We start from the raw sequence: 19,810 nt of genomic DNA, 5'->3' as shown, positions 1-19,810 counted from the left end.
CCTCCTCCCAGAGAGCCCTGTGCCTCCCCCTGATGGCCAAGCCCGGGAGGCCCCAGGCCTTGGGAACACACACAGGTGCACAAGGGTAGGGGCTGGTACGTTCCAACCAGTATCCAGCTGCTGGACCATCATGGCTCTGGTCCTCACCAGAAGGTTGCCATGGACGGGACCAGGCAGACTCCATCTTCACAAAGTACCCAGGCAAGTCCCTTGATGCCAGGCCAACTGGCAGCTGGCGAGAGCAGACAGATTTCTGGAGCTGGTCCCCTCCACTTCCGCTCTCAGCAAACATCTGGCAGGGCACTAGGCTATGGGGCAGGAAGTCCTGAGCCCTTGTTTTAAGCTGTGACATGCAGTCTGGGGCGAGTGCTTTCAACACAGGGCTCACTTTCTATTCTGCATTCATGCAACAACTTTTTTTTTTTTTTTTTTATCCTGAGTAGCTCAGGGTGGCAGACAGTATCCTGGCTGGTGTGAGCGTTCCCATCTCTCAATTCTGAAACTTGAACAAGGAAACCAGCCATCTCTGTGTCACACAGACTAGATCACCTCAGTCCTCAGACCCAGGTTTTAGCAAACAGACCTGGGTAATTGTTGGGGTCCCTTGTGAGGAAGAACTTAAAGCTATAGGAGGCATTTTTTTTTTTAATGTTATTACACCTGTTTTAGCAAGAGAGCTGAAGCTTAGGAAAGTTAAGTTGCCTAAACTAAAACAGACAAACAACAAAAAATAAAACCCCAAAGCTTTTTCTGATTCTGAATCCTATATACCGCCTCTAATTTACCTGGTCTTCAAAAGAAATAATAGATACATCCACACCCCTCCCCAACAAATGTCACACTTCTTTAAAAATTAAATTATATAATATCTAAACAATTCTTTACATTGTAGAAATATACTATTTAAAAATGAAAAATCCGGAGTCCCATTGTGGTGCAGCAGAAACGAATTTGATGAGGAACCATGAGGTTTCAGGTTCGATCAGTGGGTTAAAGATCCAGCATTGCTGTGGGCTGTGGTGTAAGTCGCAGACAAGGCTCGGATCCTGCATTGCTGTGGCTAGGGTGTAGGATGGCAGCTGTAGCTCCAATTGGACCCCTAGCCTGGGAACCTCCATATGCCACAGGTGCAGCCCTAAAAAGCAAAAAAATAAAAGAAAGAAAGAAAAATCCAATTCTATGTGGAATCTAAAATAAGGCACAAATGAACCTACCTATGAAACAGAAACAGACCCATGGACAAGGACAACAGACCTGTGGTTGCCGAGAGGGAGTGGGATAGACTGGGAGTTTAGCGTCAGTAGATGCAAACTATTCTTTTTGTTTGTTTGTTTTTAAGGGCTGCATCCACAGTATATGGAAGTTCCCAGGCTAGGGGTCAAATCGGAGCTGCAGCTGCCAACCTACACCACAGCCACAGCAATGCCAGATCCGAGCCGCATCTGTGACCTACAGCACAGCTCATGGCAACACAGGATCCTTAACCCACTGAGCAAGGCCAGGAATCAAACCCATGTCCTCATGGATACTAGTCAGATTCGTTACCACTGAGCCACAATGGGAACTCCAAACTATTCCACTTAGAATGGATAGACAAAGAGGTCCTACTGTTTAGTACATGGAACTCTATTCAATCTCTGGGATAAACCGTAATGAAAAAGAATATTTTAAACATGTTTGTATGTGTACCACTAAGTCACTTCGCTGTACATCAGAAAGTAGCACAATACTGTGAATCAACTATACTTTTTAAATTGTTTTTCTTTTCTTTTCTTTTTTTCTTTTTCTTTTTTTTTTTTTTTTTTTTTTTTTTTTTTTTTTGCTTTTTAGGGCTGTACCTGTGGCATATAGAGGTTCCCAGGCTAGGGGTTAAATTGGAGCTGCAGCTGCCAGCCTACACCACAGCCACAGCAACACAAGATCCCAGCTGCATCTGTGACCTACACCACAGCTCACAGCAACACTGGATTCTTAACCCACTGAATGAGGCCACGGATTGAATCTGCGTCCTCATGGATGCAAGTCAGATTTGTTAACCACTGAGCCATGACAGGAAACTCCTCTTTTTTTAAAATACTGTTGTAAATTGTTTTATGTATGTAGGTATGTATTGGCCTCGCCCACAGCTTGTGGAAATTCCAGGGCCAGGGATCGAACTTGTGCCACGGAAATGACACTGCTGGATCCTTAACTGCTCGGCCACCAGGAAACTCCTAGTAAGATATTTCTTAAAAAAGAAAAAATAAAAACAAAATAAAAGGGAAAAATCTGACATAAAGCAAAGTGCCTTGGCCACCTAAAGACTTGAGAGAGAGTCTGGGAGGGCTCGGAGATGGAGAAGGCTCTTTGTTCTTTGTGTCTTATTTGGGTCAGGACAAGTCTCCAAAGCAGAAGAGCAATAATCGAGGCCAAGAGTGGGATGACCTCACTTTGTTCACATCTGTGTACAGCAGCTCATCTGGGGACCAGAGGTGACCTGGGTTTGTCAACGTGCGTTACGGTCCCAGAACTGTGCATCAAAGCAGACCCTCTGGGGAATCGTACACATGTAAATTAGAAGTTCAACCCCTGAAGAAGTTTTAAGAAATAATTACCACCATTCCACCTCTACTCTATCCGCGTTCCACCTTGATCGAGAGATAAGTCCAAGAAAGTCCAAGAAATACAGAAAGGTGATGTCCCGTGGTATTGGATCCCCAGGAAGCAGTTATTAGGTACCGAATTGCCTATGGTTCTAAGCACTGTAGAGAGAGAACTGCATAGAAGTCTCTTCCTCTCCCCTCTCTCTGTTTTCAAGACCTTACCTTGTAAGGCAGACATCACTTACCTGGACAAACAGGTTCAGGACACAGCGACGGCAGGTGGGAACTTGAAAACATACCGGCGGTTGGCCACTGAAGCACTCACCTGGTCAGCATCAGTGCATTTTCGGCGTGAGAAGCCAGGAGAAAAGTACACGAGGCTGAGTAGCTGGTGAGTTTCCCAGGGACCTTGGTTCAATTGCAGACACTGCCCACGCCTCTTGGAAGATGCCAAGGTGGGCAGAGAAGACTATGGGATTAGGCTGCAGCCAGGAGGGGAGAAGATGGGGAAACAGCTAGGCTGGAGTAGGAGGGGACCAGAGGCAAGCAGCAAGGGTGTGGCCTGCAGAGAACAGAGAAGCAGAGAGAGCTCCTCTGAGGGGCCAGGCGACAGGGAAGAAAACAGAAGAGCTGTTGCTGGCAGCCCCACCCATGCCTTAGGCCCAAGGCGTTTCTCAAGGTTTCCCTTAGGCTCAGAGACAGCAGGTGGATTCTACAAGGCTCGTGATTGGTGGGAGCAGGGACGAGGAGGAGCTTGGTGAAGGTTAAAACATAGATTGGAGTCAAAGAGTGAAGGGGTGAAAACATCCTGGTTTGACAGGATCAAACGTACCAGGAGAATGACATCTTTAGATCCACCTTTGGGGATGAGGAGACCCCAGCAAAGCCCTTCGTGTTTCCGAAGATGGATGCAAACCACTCAGAAGGGGGTGAACAGGGCCGAGAACGTTTCCGTCGACCACGTGACTGTGGTTTAGAATCAGGCGTTGTACAAGGCACAGGATGAGCAGTAACACCTGACTTGGGGTCGCAAAGCCTGCAAAGTAAAAGAGAATTCTGTCTTCAACAGCCATCCGGGAGTTCCCGTCATGGCTCAGTGGTTAACAAATCCGACTAGGAACCATGGGGTTTCAGGATCGATCCCTGGCCTTGCTCAGTGGGTTAAGGATCCGGCGTTGCTGTGAGCTGTGGTGTGGGTCGCAGACGTGGCTCAGATCCTGCCTTGCTGTAGCTGTGGTGAAGGCTGGTGGCTACAGCTCTGATTAGACCCCTAGCCTGGGAACCTCCATATGCCGCGGGAGCAGCCCTAGAAAAGGCAAAGAGACCAAAAAAAAAAATAATAATTAAAAAAATGGAAACAACTTAAAAAGCCACCGTTGGGAGACTGATTAAATCTTGGTGCATCCATGGAATACAATGCAGCACTAAAAAGAGAGAATGAGGTAAATGTATATGGAGATGACCAGGTAAAGGACCTTATGGGAAGACCTCAGACTGATTTTCACTGAAAGCTGAAGGTGCAGAGGGCTACAGATGGCATGCCACTGTTTATGTAAAGACGCAAAACTATATGTTTCTCTATGCAAATACAGTCATGCAGAAGCAAACAAGAAAATCTAGACAGATTTATACCAAACTGATCCTAGCAATTACCTCCGGGGGAGGAATTAGGCTGGGTGTTGGGGGATTCAGGGGGATTTTTGTCTTTATCTGTATAGGATTTTCTTTTACAGCGAGGATGTATTCCTGTGTTACTTGTTTAAGTAAAAACAATTTAAAAGAATGAGGGACACAAATGAATTTATTTGCAAAAAAAAATAGACCCACAAATTTATGGTTACCAAAGGGAGAAGGGGGTGTGGAGGGAAAAATTAGGAGTTTGGGAATAGCATATACATATTACTGTATATAAAATAGATAACCACTGGGACCTACTGTATAGCCCAGGGAAGTATACCCAATATCTTGTTATGACCTGCAATGGAAAAGAATCTCAGAAGGAATGTTTGTGGAGTTTCCATTGTGGCTCAGTGGTAATGAACCCGACTGGTATCCATGAAGATGGGGGTTCCATCCCTGGCCTCACTCAATGGATCAGGGATCTGGCGTTGCTGTGAGCTCTGGGTTGCCGACTTGGCTCGGATCCTGTGCTGCTGTGGCTTCGGTGTAGATCAGCAGCTACAGCTCCAATTGGACCCCTAGCCTGGGAACGTCCATATGCCTTGGGTGCAACCCTAAAAGAAAAAGAAAAAAAAAGCATATATATATATATAACTGCAATCACCTTGGTGTACACCTGAAACTAACACTGTAAGTCAACTGTATTCCAATACATTTTTTTTAAATAAAAGGGGAAAAAAAAATGAAGAAAAGGAACAAGAGCATCTGTCTTCATGAACCAGACAAATGAACAGAGCTGACCTCTGAGAAGGCTGGGACTTCTTCCCAGGGAACAAAGCAGAGGTACTTACCTCCTTCTCTCCCCCAGGGCTGAATGGGGACAGAGGTCCCACCCATCTCTAGGGGCCGGGCATCCCAAGATACCTGCACTGAAGCAGTGTGGTCCCCGAAGCATTACCCCCCTCATAGAATGAGGCTGGCACAGGCCTGAGGGAGCAGCATGATGAAGACCAGACAGCGAGAAACCTGCTGTGACACGAGAACTGGAGTTTCAAAACCCTCGGTTGCTCAGACCATTTCTCTTGACCCCTATCCAGGGGAGTTTCATTCCACAGAGAAGTCAAAGGACCTCACTATTGCACTATTCAACCTTACTGAGTCCCATGGTTTTTTGGTTGGTTTGTTCGTTTTGTTTTTTGTCTTTGTCTTTTTAGGGCCTCACCTGTGGCATATGGAGGTTCCCAGGCTAGGGGTCTAATCAAAGCTGTTGCCACCGGCCTATGCCACAGCCACAGCAATGCCAGATCTGAGCCGCATCTGTGACCTACACCACAGCTCACGGCAACGCTGGAACCTTAACCCACTAAGCGAGGCCAGGGATCGAACCCAAAACCTCATGGTTCCTAGTCAGATTAATTTCCACTGTGCCACAAGGGGAACTCCGAGTCCTACAGTTTTAAAACAGTCGATGAGGGAGTTCCCTTCATGGCTCAGAAGTTAACAAACCCGACTAGGATCCATGAGGATGTAGGTTCCAGCTCTGGCCTCGCTCATTGGGTTAAGCATTCAGCATTGCCATGAGCTGTGTCATAGCTCCAATTTGACCCCTCGCCTGGGAACTTCCATATGCAGAGGGCGCGGCCCTAAAAAAGCTAAATAAAGAAATAAAGAAATAAATAAATAAATAAATAAATAAATAAATAAATAAATAAATGAAACAGACCAGGAATTCCCTGGCGGCCTAACAGTTAGGGAATTGGCATTGTCACTGCTGTGGCACAGGTTTGATTCCTGGCCCGGGAATTTCCACACACTGCAGGTGTGTCTAAAAAACAAAACAAAACAAAAATACACCAATCCAATTTGTATTGGCTTCTTTTTTTTTTTTTTTTTTTTTGTCCTTTGTCTTTTTAAGGCCTCACACTCAGCATATGGAGGTTCTGGCTAGGGGTCGAATCGGAGCTGTAGCTGTCAGTCTGCACCACAGCCACAGCAACGTGGGATCCAAGCCACATCTGCAACCTACACCATAGCTCACGGCAACGCCTGATCCTTAACCCACTGAGCGAAGCCAGGGACTGAACCCGAGTCCTCATGGATACTAGTTATGTTTGTTAACCACTGAGCTTTGACGGGAACTCCTGCATTGGCATTTTAACAAGTTGCCCAGGAGTTCCGGTTGTGGCTCAGTGGGTTAAGAACCCGACATCGTTTCCATGAGGCTGTGGGTTCGATCCCTGACCTTGCTCAGTGGGTTAAGGATCCTGCAAGCTGTGGCACAGGTCGCAGATGCAGCTCGGATCCCGCGTTCCTGTGGCTGTGGAATTTCCATATGGCGAAGGTATGGCTGTAAAAAGACAAAAAAGCAAAACCAAGAAACAAGTTACCCACAAGAGAACTGGTAACACGGGTGACCTACAATCTGATGGACCCAGAAAGTAAGGATGGGTCAGATGGAAACGATTGAAAAAAACCAATAAATAGCAACAAATACAACCTAAAACAGGGGACTGGGGAAATGAAAGAACGCTGAGACAAAAAAATAAATAAATAAGCCCAGAAAACTACACGTCAAGCTGCTAAGGCTCATTTTCCTCCATATTTTCACTGTGATGCCTCACTCTTTTACTTTTTTTCTCACACAAGAGGTGAAAACGGCGAAGCGTGAACGAGCCCTTTATCCTCAGAGAATGTTTGGCATAAAAAATTCACCGCATAAGCTTTTATTTTCTTTAGAGGAGAACAAAACAATATTTTCCATCTCAACCCAGCGAACAGGAACATTTAAAAAATATTTTGCTGGCAGAGATCACAATCGCAGATGCTCTGAGCTAAACAGCATCACGCTGCCTTCCTCATTAACTTAATGAATGGTGACTCCGCATGGACGTTCATATTCAAGAACCAAGTATCCTAAAAACAGTCTCACAGTCTTGACTCTATGGAAGTTGTAATGAGAAACGGTGATCTATATGCGACTGAATCCGAGGTCTCCTTGCAACAATGGGAAAAATATTCTCCTCTGTGTGTAATGCACCTATTGCAGCCCATTTGGAGGTTCCCGGTCAATGAAATAAAACCCACTCAAAGTTCTGTCGTTTTGGTTGTTGAATTCAGGTAGTGTGTGTGTGTGTGTGTGTGTGTGTGTGTGTGTGGGGGGGGGGGGGGTACATATATACATAGAGTCCTATACTACATTTCAAATGTTTCTGTATGTTCGAAATTTTTCATAATAAAAATTGGAAGAACTTCAGTTGTTTCATTCAAATTCTCTTTGAGATGACCCCGACCTGCACCTTGTTCTCACCTTGGCTTGCTTGTGGGCAGGTTGCTCTGACTTTCTCCACCTCTGCATTGGAGAGCAGCCCCAGGACCCCTCCCCACCCCATCTTCTCGTACCCCCGCCACCCAGCCCAGGCTCACCACAAAGCTTTAGAGCGCTTCTGCCTGGCTTTCCCCATTCTCAGCATCCAGCCCCTCCCTCCTGCTCCGCTTCAGTCCCATCATCCACAGACTGGCCTCATTTACCCTCTGGTAGGTTCTTCCTATGATCTAGCCTGAGCTAAGCTCCACCTCACCCGGGCCCAGCTTAAATCTTTTTTTTTTTTTTTTCTTTTTTAGGGCTGCACCCAAGGCCTATGGAAGTTCCCAAGCTAGGAGTCAAATCAGAGCTGTAGCTGCCGGTCTACACCACAGCCATTGCAATGCAGGATCCCAGGTCACCACAGGTCATGGCAATGCCGGATCCTCAACCCACTGATCGAGGCCAGGGATCGAACCCACACACTCATGGATACTAGTTGGGTTCATTGCTGCTGAGCCACAATGGGAACTTCCTCCAGCTTAAATCTTGCTGCCCCCGCTCATCCCTGGTCTTCAGCACCTGAAGTCTGAACCATAACATCTGGAAAAAGTACCCACCTGCCTGCCCCAAATTTAGCATTTCCATTCTCAACAAAGTTACCACCCCACTGATTACCCCTCAACTACTCAAAAACCAGGGGAAAAAAGGAAAAAGCATCAATTACCAGTGTTGAAAGGTAACATCAATTTCTATGCAGTTACGTTCTAGAGGAACCAAAAAGCCAACTCACTACGAACATGTGACCCTGACATAGCTCAGTGGTTAACAAACCCATACTGATCTTCCTTGCACAGGTGCTTTCCTAGGTACTTAAGATACACGGATGAATAAAACAAACAAGCCCTTGGGAGCTCCCACTGCTGCTCAGTGGGTTAACAACCTGACATGCTGTCCAGGACGAAGCAGGCGCAATCCCTGGCCTCGCTCACTGGGTTAAGGATCCGGCGTTGCTGGGGCTGTGGTGTAGGCCAGCAGCTGCAGCTCCAACTGGACCCCTAGCCAGGGAATTTCCACATGCCTTGGCTGTAGCCCTCAAAAGGAAAAAGAAAAAGAAAAAAAACCCAGATAAGCCCTCAGAGAAAGGATATTCTAGTTGGGGGAGCAAACATAACTAATGTCCAAAATAAATATGAGTGCTACGTAGTATATCAGGAGATGGCAAACGCCATGAAAAGAAGCACCCGTTGGGAAGGTTAAAGGCAATCTGAGAGTAGGAGGTAGGGACACTGCACGGGGAACCGGTGTGCAATTGTAAATAGGATGGCAGTGTCTCAGTCTCCTCAGGCTGCTCTAATAGAACCCCACAGACTGGGGTGGGGGTTTATAAACAACATTTATTCCTCACGATTCTGGAGGCAGGAAGTCCAAGTTCAAGGTGCCAGCAGGTTCCGTGTCTGCTGGGCACACGCTTCCCTGCCCATAAACTGCTGCCTTCTCACTGTACCTGCACCTGGAGGAGGGACAAGGAGCTCGGGGTGGGGTGGGGGGGGTCTCTTTAGAAGGGCACGAATCCCACACATGCGGGCTCCACCCCCATCACCTCATCAGCCCCCAAAGGCCTCACCTCCTTAGACCTTCCCATTGCAGGTTGGGGCTTCAACATACACATTTTAGGGGAGACACCAAATACAAAACTCAAAACATAGCACTTCAGGAGGTTTCACGGAAACAGTGACAGTTGCAGAAAGACTTGAAGAAGGGGAATTGGCCTTGAAAGTATTTGGAGAAACAGCATTTGGGGCAGCGGTGCCGAGGGAACCCAGCAGGAACGAGCCCAAAGAGGCTTTATCAGCTCTCAGGTGGGTGCTCAGTGCTTCACATCACAGGTTCCTAACAGACTTCCTCCTTCCCTTTCCTCCAGACGTGCCCCACTGGAGCCCCGGGGTGAGGGGGTGCTTTCCGGCCCCAGCCCTATCTTCCCATTGCATAGACAAATAGCCCATCAATCCTAATCAGGTAGGGAACAAATAGCTGACGGTACCCTTCCCTATCTCTAGATCATTTGCTACAGCATGGATCTCTAAGAAGACTCTCAAAACATGACTGTTAGCTGATTTATTTCTTAATTGATGGCCTCCCATATGAGCAAAATCCTCCCTAATATTTTGGAATCTTTTTCTTCTGTTGATTTCGTGTTAGGTCCTTTGGAAAACTGTAAAGAGAACTTAGCACACAATAGGGGAATGAAAGAAACATCCCACGGCAAACCTCCTATGGAAACCAGCTCAGGAAGTTCAGCATCCTTTTAACCCCCGTCCAGGGGGTCCGTCATGTTCAAGGACCACTGGGCATAACAGGAAGTCTCAAAGGTGAAAATAATCAGGCCGACTAAGAAGCTACAATTTATACATTTTCTTTTTTTTTTTTAATCCTGTTTTTTTTTGGGGGTGGGGGGCAGGTGGCACCTGCAGCATATGGAAGTTCCCAGGCTAGGGGTCGAATCAGAGCTGCAGCTACTGGCCCACACCACAGCCACAGCTACTTGGGATCTGAGCCATGTTTGTGACCTACACCACAGCTCACAGCAATGCCAGATCCTTAACCCACTGAGTGAAGCCAGGGACCAAACCCACATCCTCATGGATGCTGGTGGGGTAACCTGCTGAGCCACAATGGGAACTCCAGGTTGTTTATTTCTTTACCCTACCCTGACACTTGTGTTGTTTTCCACAGAACATAATCACTTCTGGTGTGATACCAGCTACGGGGCACAGGGGTTCTCTCAATCCATCATGCATTCACACGTGGCCCATGCCACGTGCTGGGACCACAGTGTTGGAAAAGGTGTGGTCCCTGCCCTCAGGAAGCACACTCTCCTGGGAGGGGTCCAGCCATGAGTAAATTCACAGACAAATATGTAATTACAGTATGGTAAGTGTTAGGAAAGAAGTTTAGAGGGAATTGGCCTAGGAGTGGGCGTGGGGGTGCAGAGGGGTCAGGTTTTCTTAAGGAAGTGATGCTTAAGCTGAGGCTTGGGGTGAGGCTTGTGGATTGAAGGCGAAGAGGAATTGGAGATACTGGAGGAAACCAAATTCCGGAGACTCATCTCAGGTGATGACAACAGAACTTAGCAACTGATCTGCCGTAGAGGGAGACGGGGGATGAAGGAGTGAGACAGGAGTGCACATTTCTAGCCTGAGTTATTAAAGTCAGAGCGCCGCCCTTGACCATAATGGGGTATTCAGGAAGAAGGAGGGAAACCTGAGTTCATTTCAGGGAAGGGTGGGAAAAGGGAAGCGAGGGAGAAGAGGGAAGGTAAAATATTTCAAGTTAGACGTGTTGAATTGGAGGTGCCTATACACAGTATTTCCAGGTGAGATGTCAAGTGTTAAGATTGATGGGCCTGGAATCCAGGAGAGAGGTTGGGATTGAAAATACAAGCATTATTTATAATTGTCCATCTTTTGAATTTCAAGATTACAGCTTTCAGTAAAATTTCTCCAAAAAAAGGCAGTTCACATGGTTAACTTTTTTGTTTGTTAAATGTTACCATCCACTGTCACCACCACTTCACAAAAGACCAGACGTTGTAATTCTAAAACAGTATAAAAGCCATCAAAAGAAAGGAGACTTGTTTAAATCAAATAGATTTATATGGAAACCTCCCTCCATCGTCCCCATTTGTCTCATTTGGCTGCAAACCCGTGAAATTTGTGTCACAGACCGTCTGGTTTGCATTTGCCCAGCATGGGCTTAAGACACAAGATTAGCCAAAACTGTGAAATTTGATGAGAAAGCCCTGGAAGAGTATTTCTAGCACAAAATGGAGAAGGGGAAGTGAAGAGAATGAAATCTTAGGAGATCAGCCTTTAGGTGAGGAGGTGGGCAGAGAGAGCAGTGAGGGGAAAATGAGTGAAAAATGAGGATTCAGAAAAAATAAAAACAAGAGGGATCCTTCTATCTTGCGATTGCAATCTAGCAGAAACACTTCTTGCTTTGGTAGAGAAAATATTTTGATCAGTGTGGTGAGGAGGAAGTCATGTGCCCCTAGTGGCAAGGAGGAATACTGGCACAAAAGCAACAAACTGGAAGGGGAGCTTGCAAACTACAGCCCATGGGCCCAATCTGTCCTGCCCATGGCCTGTTTTTGTACAGCATGTGTGCCAAGAATGCTTTTCACATTTTAAAAAAAATGTTTATGGCCACACCTACCATACATGGAAGTTCCCAGTCTAGGGATCAAATTGGAGCTGCAGCTGCAGGCCTATGCCACAGCCACCAAAACACCATATCCCAGCCACATCTGTGACTTTCACCCCAGCTTGCAGCAAGGCCGGATCCTTAACCCACTGAGCCAGGCTGGGAATCAAACCCTCATCTTCACAAACACTATGTCGGCTTCTTGACAAGCTGAGCCACAATGGGAACTCCCGTTTTTAATATTTTTAAATGGTTTCTTAAAAATCAAAAGAATACTATTTCATGACATGTGAAAATTATTTGAAATTTAATTTCAATGTCCATAAATAGTGTTGGATGGCCGTCACTCTCGTTTTCACGTTGTCTCATGCTATGTGACAGACCTGAGACACTGGGCAAGAGATGTGTGGTCTGCAAGGCCTGACATGTTTACCATCTGGCCTACAATGGTCTGAATATTTGTTATCTGCCCCAGATTCATGTGTTGAAACGTAACCCCCAATGTGAGGGTATTAGGATGCAGAGCCTTTGGGGGTGAACAGTTCATAAGGGTGGAGCCCTCATGAATGGGATTAGTGCCCTTATGAAAGGAACCCCAGAGAGCTCCCTCACCCTTCTGTTCCACCACGGGGAGTTACAACAGAGGCACAGCCTAGGAAGTGGACCTTCACCAGACCCTGAATCGGCTGGTATCCACATCTGGAATGTCCCAGTAACCAGAATCATAAGAAGCACATTTCTGTTTATAAGCCATCAACCTGTGGTACTTTGTTGTAGTTGCCTGAACCAGTAAGACACGGCCCTTTACAGAAAAGTTTGCCAGCCCTCAAACGACAAATTAGAGGGAATGGGGTAGACAGGTTGGAAACCCAGGAAAGGAAGGACCAGGCAAAGCTGTAGAAGGCAATCCCCTCCCACCTTCATCTGAGACTGAGATGGTGTCAGAAAAAGGTCTCTTGGTGCAGCCCGTGGCACCATCTGGGAGGCTGGGGTGTCGGAGGACCAGGGAATGGAAAAAAGGCTAACTCACCTGGAGCCGGTCAGCACGTGATATAGAGAGTGACATCTGGGTTATTGTTGCCATTGTCTTATTTCGAGTTTGTGTGTTTTTATAACTAAGGTTAAACATGTTCCTTTAAGCAAAAATTCACTCTGCCTTTGAGAGCTTAACTTCCTCCCCAGCCCTAGGTTCTGACCACATTGGGGCTGAGTGACATTTTCCTACAATGTTGGCTCATTATTTCGTTTCTGAAATTGCAAATCCAAGGATCAAATGGCACAGTCTGAATACAGCAAGGACCAGGGATGGGGGGTGGGGGGCGTGGGGGAATCCCACCAGAGGTGCCCTGAAACAAAGCAAATAACTTCAAAACCACATCATGCAATCTGGACCAGTTACAGGACAGATGGAGCTCTGAATTGTTTGATTCTATCAGCCGAACAGAGGAAGGAAATGTTTTAAAATGAGATTATGTTATTTTTCCCCAGTTCTTATTATGAAACCTTCCTGAAATGAACTTTAAATATCGGCAGCCCCTTTCATGGAGATGAATGGGATTCAGCCAGCAGGAGCATTGCAGGAAAGTGGCTCCATTATGAAAAATGTGGGGAGGCAGAGGTTGAGATGAATAGTTGTTCCCTGTGGGGTCCCTTGGCTGGGTGAAAAATCAGGCTCTCAAACACAGCTGCGTGCCTTAGGAAGGGGCGGATGTCTTTGAAAAAGCCATGTGCCCCATATAAACATTAATTAAAGGGTCCTTTTTCAAAAGACATCAATTGTAATGAATAAAAGTCTTCTGCCTTCTTTGCCCTCAACAGGAAAATGATTGACAACTAGTTATTGTGTTGAGCAGAAAAAATATCCTCGAAGTTATGAAAATCTCCCCCAAATAAAATCATGCCATAATTGCTTATAATGCTGGGCTTTCTCAAAAGAATTTTACAAAGGAATTTGTATCTTTCAGCCCCAAATCTTACTAAATAAAAACTTTAATTTTAATTAAAAAAAAAAAAAAGATGTTATACTGGTATCCTCTAGTCAATTACTGCCCAGGCAGGATGATAAGAACTAGCCTGGGGAGTTCCCATCATGGCTCAGCAGTGACAAACCCGACTGGCAGCCAGGAGGACAAGGGTTTGATCCCTGCCCTTGCTCAGTGGGTTCAGGATCTGGCAGTGTTGTGGCTATGGTGTGGATTAGTAGCTATAGCTCAGATTCGACCCCTAGCCTGGGAATTTCCATATGCTGCAGGCGTGGCCCTAAAAAAAGAAAAGAAAGAAAGAAAGAACTAGCCTGGGATTTGTTCATTGTTCTCCTTCACACAATGCCCACACACACACACACACACACACACACACACACACACACACACCTCTCTAACTGCTGGGGTTCCTCCAGACCTTCTGGAGTACCAGAGCCTGTATCCAACTGCTTACCTGATGTTGCCACTGAGAAGTCTCGGAACATCTGAAATTTAATTACCTCCCCCATCCTCCTGGTCATCACCAGCTCTGTAAATGGCACATCCATCCGCACACCAAGCCAGATTTAGGATTCACCCCCAATTATTCTATGGTCATCATCCAGGCCACAGACCAAAAGAATGACTTCTTGAAGCATAGAGAGACCATATCAAAGCCCAGCTTCGAACCTTCACTGACTCAACCACTGCTCTTGGAATAAAATTTGAGTTCTCCTTCCTTAGCCTGCAAACCCTGCATGGTCTGGCATGGCGATTTCTCGAGCATGTTCTCAATCACTCCTCCCTCGGTTATCATGTCCCAGCCGCATCCACTCTTCTAACCCTTCCCACCCCGAGCTCCGTGCTTTCTCTTCCCTGCGTCTGTACAGGTCACCATCCCCGTACTGTACTTCCCAGATGGCCACCTCAGAGTCAGCGCATGCCCCCAACCCCCTTTTCCTTTCAATGATCAGGGCCTGGGGCTGAGCTGCCTGCTGCTATTGGAGTTCAACATGCTCCCCCCAGCCCGCCGCCAAAAAAAAAAATGGCGCCCTTCTTCTCTATTCAAGTTCTGAGTCTTTGAGAAGTAAGTCAAAGAGGCCGGGCAGATGGGAACCAAAAGATCATCTTCACTGTTGACAAAACTGACCTTGGAGAAGGGGCTTACATTATCTGCACACAACTGGCTCCCAAATCCTAACACCAGGTTCAGACAGACCCACCCACCCACCAACAGGCTGTTCCGTGGCAAGGCCCACCTCCCGGGGTCTTGCCCCTGGGATAGTCACTGCAGGGAAAGGACAGAGCAGACCTGCACTGCCCGCAGGCAGGCTGGCCCTCCAGGAAGAGGCGAGGACATATCTGGACTCTGCAAACCCAGTTTCTCTTTCCAAATGTGAGGAATCCTTCCTGCTCTAGGAAACAACATGGCAGAAGGAGACCAGAGGTGTTACACTAGCAAAGCTCCCTCTCCAGGGAGGGAAACACCAGGGGTTGAGAAGAGGGGTTCCCTGCTGTGCCTCCCCCATCCCCAAAGTCACCTCCTCTGGTTCCCTGCACCCACCCCTCCCCTTTGCCATAACCATCTAGTACATGTCTGCAAACTTCCTGAGGGCAGAGACCAGGTAAAGAGTGGAGGGCAGGGTTGCTGTGTACGGCTCAGAGGGGATTCCCTCAGGATGTCCCGCAGGTTGAGGGGTGACCCACATTAGGAAGGGAATCCCAGCTGGGATGGGACGTTTGACAAAGTGAGAGCCAGCCCAAGGACCCCAGCAAGGAAGGCCATTTCTGAACAGCTCCGTTTGGTTACTTCCCAGTCCCACTAAAAGGGGATAAAATGAGCTCTCTTCACATAGGGCTTTGAGAGATTTTTTTTTTTTTTTCATCCTGAAGACAAAAAAATACCCACTAGACACAGACTGCCACACCCTGAGTTTCAATGGTTCAAATTCATGTTGCCATGGCTTTATGGTCCCAGTGACAGAATGGACTCTCATACATCTTGTTTTAAAATCAGTGCAGGAGTTCCCTCCGTGGCCTGGTAAGTTAAGAACCCAACTAGATTCCATGAGGCTGTGGGTTTGCTCCCTGGCCTTGCTCAGTGGGTTAAGGACCTGACATGGCCGTGAACTGTGATGTAGGTCGCAGAGGTGGCTTGGATCCTGTATTGCTGTGGCCATAGATTAGGCTGGCAGCTACAGCTCCGATTCAACCCCAAGCCTGGGAACTTCCATATGCTGTGGGTGTGCCCTAAAAAGCAAAAAAAAAAAAAAAAGAAAACTAAAGTAAAACCAGTGCAGCTGCATTTGAAGTCTGTCTCTATCGAGGAGATTCAAGCAGCCTCCATATATGGGGTATAATACATACATGTGCTAATTGCTGCACAGGCACTACTGAGAAAGTGGTATAATCACCACCTATAATCTACAACCGGTCGAACTGTGTTTTCTCACCCTAGCATTTACTTTCTCTGCAAAGGGTGATATTTAAACCTGAATGACTGCACAGAATGAGGCAGAATGCACTTACATGTAGGGCAAGCAGCCCACGGGGGAGAGCAAGCCTGCCAAATTGAGGACAGCAAGAAACAGAATTATTAATATGTAAGTCACAACCTAGATGGAACAAGCAATGTTCCCAGGACAGAGCAAAGCTCAGCCCTGCTCAGGCCCCCACGCTAGAGAGGGAGTGCTATTCATGGCTACTGACGAAGCCCCAAGACTCCTGTAGAGCTAGGTCGGCACATACAGACTTTCCCATGGATCTAGGCCCTTAAATTTGTACAGTAGGTCCTTAAAGAGCCACCATGACCCCACTATGCTCCACATACAACTTCCAATTACAGTGTGTCCTTTAGTGGCTTTTCGCTGTCAAAGAGCCCTTGGCATTTCTGCTAAGCTTCTTCAACTTTACAAACCTGTCCAATGAAGGATGCCCAGTGGAGCCTTCCTGAGCCCACACCCTTTGTAGGCTTGACCCTGCCTTTAAAGCAAAAGCAAAATGGCGCACGCATTTCAACGGGCAGGAGATCACTGGGGATGCCACTCCTTTCTCAATTCTGGATGCTTCCTCTGCCATCCCCCACAAGGAAGGCTTTCTGGAGGAGTGGATCCTTGAGCTGAGTCTTAACAGATTAACTGGATCAGGAAAATACTAGAAGGATGGATGGAGAGTGGTGGGAAGAGGATGGCATTGAAAGGGGACTGCATGACAGGCATAGAAGGGGCAAAAGGATGAGCAACTGTGGTATAAATTTCAAAAAGTGGGGAGGTGTGGTCAGGTCAGAGCTCACCTGTACCCTGTAGGCAGCGGGAAGTAATAGGGTCAGATCTGCACAGCAAGGGGATGACCCTGGAGCCAATGGAAAGATGGATTTGCAGGAACCAGGACAGGTAGAAGGCTATTGCTACAGCCTATGCTCCAGGCACCACCAGGCAGGTGTTGTAAAGTGGAGGCTTTAGGCTGATCCAGAAACATTACAGACTGGGAGGGACACTGACCCAGGGAGATTTTTTTAAAGGGCTCTTTGCGGGGGCAGGTGAGTAAAGATCCACACAGGGCCAGGAGCCAGGGGGGTTGGTGGCCTCGTTTCTGGACCTCAAGACTGGGACAAAGTAGCTAGTTACAGACGTGGGTAAAGAAAACAGCTGGCAGACTCCATCCCCATTGTGTCTATTCGTGTTTCTTCAAATTAAGCTTGCTAAAGGTATTTGGAAGGAGAAAGGACCCACCTCTGGGTGGGCGCAGGAAAGCACTGAGAGCAGGTACTCAAATAGATGTGTGTACACAGCATCCATAGCACCATTAGTCACGATAGACTCGGATGGGAACAACCCAAGTATCCACTGACGGCTGAATGGATAAACACGATGTGGTATGACTACCGTGGAATATCATTCAGCCTTAAAAAGGAAGAAAATTCTGAGACTTGCTACTACCTAGATGAACCTTGAGGACACTATGCTACGTGAAATAAACCAGTCCCAAAATGACATACTGGGGAGTTCCCTGGTGGTCTGGTGGTTAGGACTTGGCGCTTTCACTGCGACGGCCCAGATCTGATCCCTGGTCTGAGAACGGAGATCCCACGACAAGCCAATGCATGCCATAGCCAAATAAATTAATTATTATTATTATTATGAAGTAAGTAAATAAAAAGAAGGAATCCCCTTTCTCTCTTTTTTTTTTTTTTGGAAAAAAAAAGATACACTGTATGATTCCACTTACAGGAGGTTCCTAGAAGAATCAGAATCACGGGGACGGAAAGTAGAACGAAGGTTGGGGGGGGCAGGGAAAATGGGGAATGAGTGTTTAGCAGGAGCAAAGTTTCTGTTTGGGACGATGAGAAAGTTCTGGAGACGGATGTACACCAATGTGCATGTTCTTAAGGCCACAGAACTGTAGGCTTTAAAACAGTTAAAACGGTAAATTTAATGTGATGCCTTTTTTTTTTTTTTTGGTCTTTTTGAATCTGAGCTACAGCTGCCAGCCTACGTCACAGCCCCAGCAACACCAGATTGTCTGCGACCTCGTCTGCAACCTACACCACAGCTCACGGCAACGACAGACCCTTAACCCACAGAGCAAGGCCAGGGATCAAACCCGCATCCTCCTGGATACTAGTTGGGTTCTTAACCCACTGAGCCACAACGGAAACTTCTGGCCTTGGCTTTTGTTTTGACTTCCCCCAAAAGGCATGCCTGGGCTCAATTCAGGCAACTGAGATGCTGTCCCCAGCCTGATTCTTGGAGGAGGCTCTGAGCAGATACACGTCTACCTCCTAAAGAGGCACAAAGCTGCCCCTGTCCTGTCTCCACCTTCCAGAGCCAGCTCCCAGTGTGACTCTGCCCTCCTCTCTGCCCACGTCACTAAGCCAAGTGAAGCGGCAACATTCCCACGATGCTCCTTCTAGAACCTCTGCCTCCCATCTTGGAGACCTGAGCTAGTTTGCTTCAAAGCTTCTTTGTTAGTGGAGGGGCCTCCTGCAGTGACCAGCCCCAGTGGGGGTGAAACAGAGGGGCCTGGGATGAGAGATGCTGTCCAAACACACACACACACACACACACACAGACACACAAAGTTTGGAGCGAGAAGGGGAAGGATCTTTCTTTTAGATGCCAGGCCTGCTTGATCATGGAGATACATGCACGCTTGTTGGCCCCTGGCCTCACCCCAGGACACACCACCATGCCACCTCTAGCTGGCTCGGCTGTGGGAGGGCTGGGCTGAGAGACACAGGGCGGCCCTGCCCTGGCCGCTTGCACAAGCAGCTCTCAAACCAGATCAGCAGGCCAAGAGTTCTTTGTTCTTTCTGGCACCTGTTTAACCCGTGTTAAACCAGGGCTCTGGCCACTCCCTCCTGGAAGGGAGAGGAGAAGGCTGCATTTCATTTCAGCAAGCCACCTGCCTTACACCTAAAAGTCACAACTCGCCGGACAAGTCACCACTTCCTCCTGCCAAGTCGTCAGGACTCTGTGGCTCCCACTGTCCACGGGTCCTGATAGAATCTAGAATCAGAGAATTCCGGGCCGGGGAGGAACACAGATGCTGCTCTGTGCCCCTGCCCCCAGGCGGGACCCGCCTGCCAGCCTTCGAGGCAGAAGGGACCTCTTTTCAGGGTTAGCTTGTAAAGATGTCCAGGCAGGTGTTGGCACCTGCACTGGGAATGTGGGTGCTTCATTGGTTATGGGCGCAAAGGAGCAACTCCGCCTGCTCTCTGACCACCAGCCGCCCTAACAATCGCCACAAACTCTGATTCCCTCTGGCATTTGGACCAGTTAAGGACATGGATGGCCTCCCTTAGAGCTGGGGTGCCTGCCAGCCCCAGGGTTCTTGGGACTGGCCCTGAATACCTTGGTCTGCTTTCTCATGCGCTTGACTTGTTATATGAGTCACAGTCCAATCCAAATAAAAGTGGTGAAGGCCAAGCAAGGAAGGAAAAGACGAGAACTGCGTCGAGGAGGCACAGCAGCACTTCCCTTCCTCTAAAAACGCCAGCCCAGAATCTCAACTCACGTCTTCAGCTGTCAGCAGAGAGGCCTTTCCAATCGTTAGGGAATGTTCCAGAATGTTCATGGTTGTATTTTGCCCCTCAAAAAAAAAAAAAATCCATCAGAAGTTTCCTTTTGGTGGCTTCTCTAGTG

General features: G+C 47.5%; 1 long non-coding RNA gene across 1 annotated transcript in view; it reads right to left on the bottom strand.

Moving 5' to 3' along the window:
• Positions 1–1,791: 1,791 nt before the first annotated feature.
• Positions 1,792–19,810, bottom strand: part of LOC146399580 (uncharacterized) — a 37,522-nt gene continuing 19,503 nt past the window's right edge. The window contains exons 2-3 of the long non-coding RNA XR_014818116.1: positions 3,415–3,618; positions 1,792–3,144 (exon numbers count right to left, since the gene is read on the bottom strand). This is a non-coding gene — a long non-coding RNA (uncharacterized LOC146399580). The remainder of the gene's footprint in view (positions 3,145–3,414; positions 3,619–19,810) is intronic.

The sequence above is a fragment of the Sus scrofa genome, chromosome 10 (assembly GCF_054392235.1).
Source record: "Sus scrofa isolate SSC_HxYL_T2T_F1_AM1 chromosome 10, Sscrofa_HxYL_maternal_Yorkshire_Landrace_v2.0, whole genome shotgun sequence".
NCBI lineage: Eukaryota > Metazoa > Chordata > Mammalia > Artiodactyla > Suidae > Sus > Sus scrofa.
Note: the sequence above shows the minus strand (reverse complement) of the source record. Positions and strands in the feature narration are given on the sequence as shown.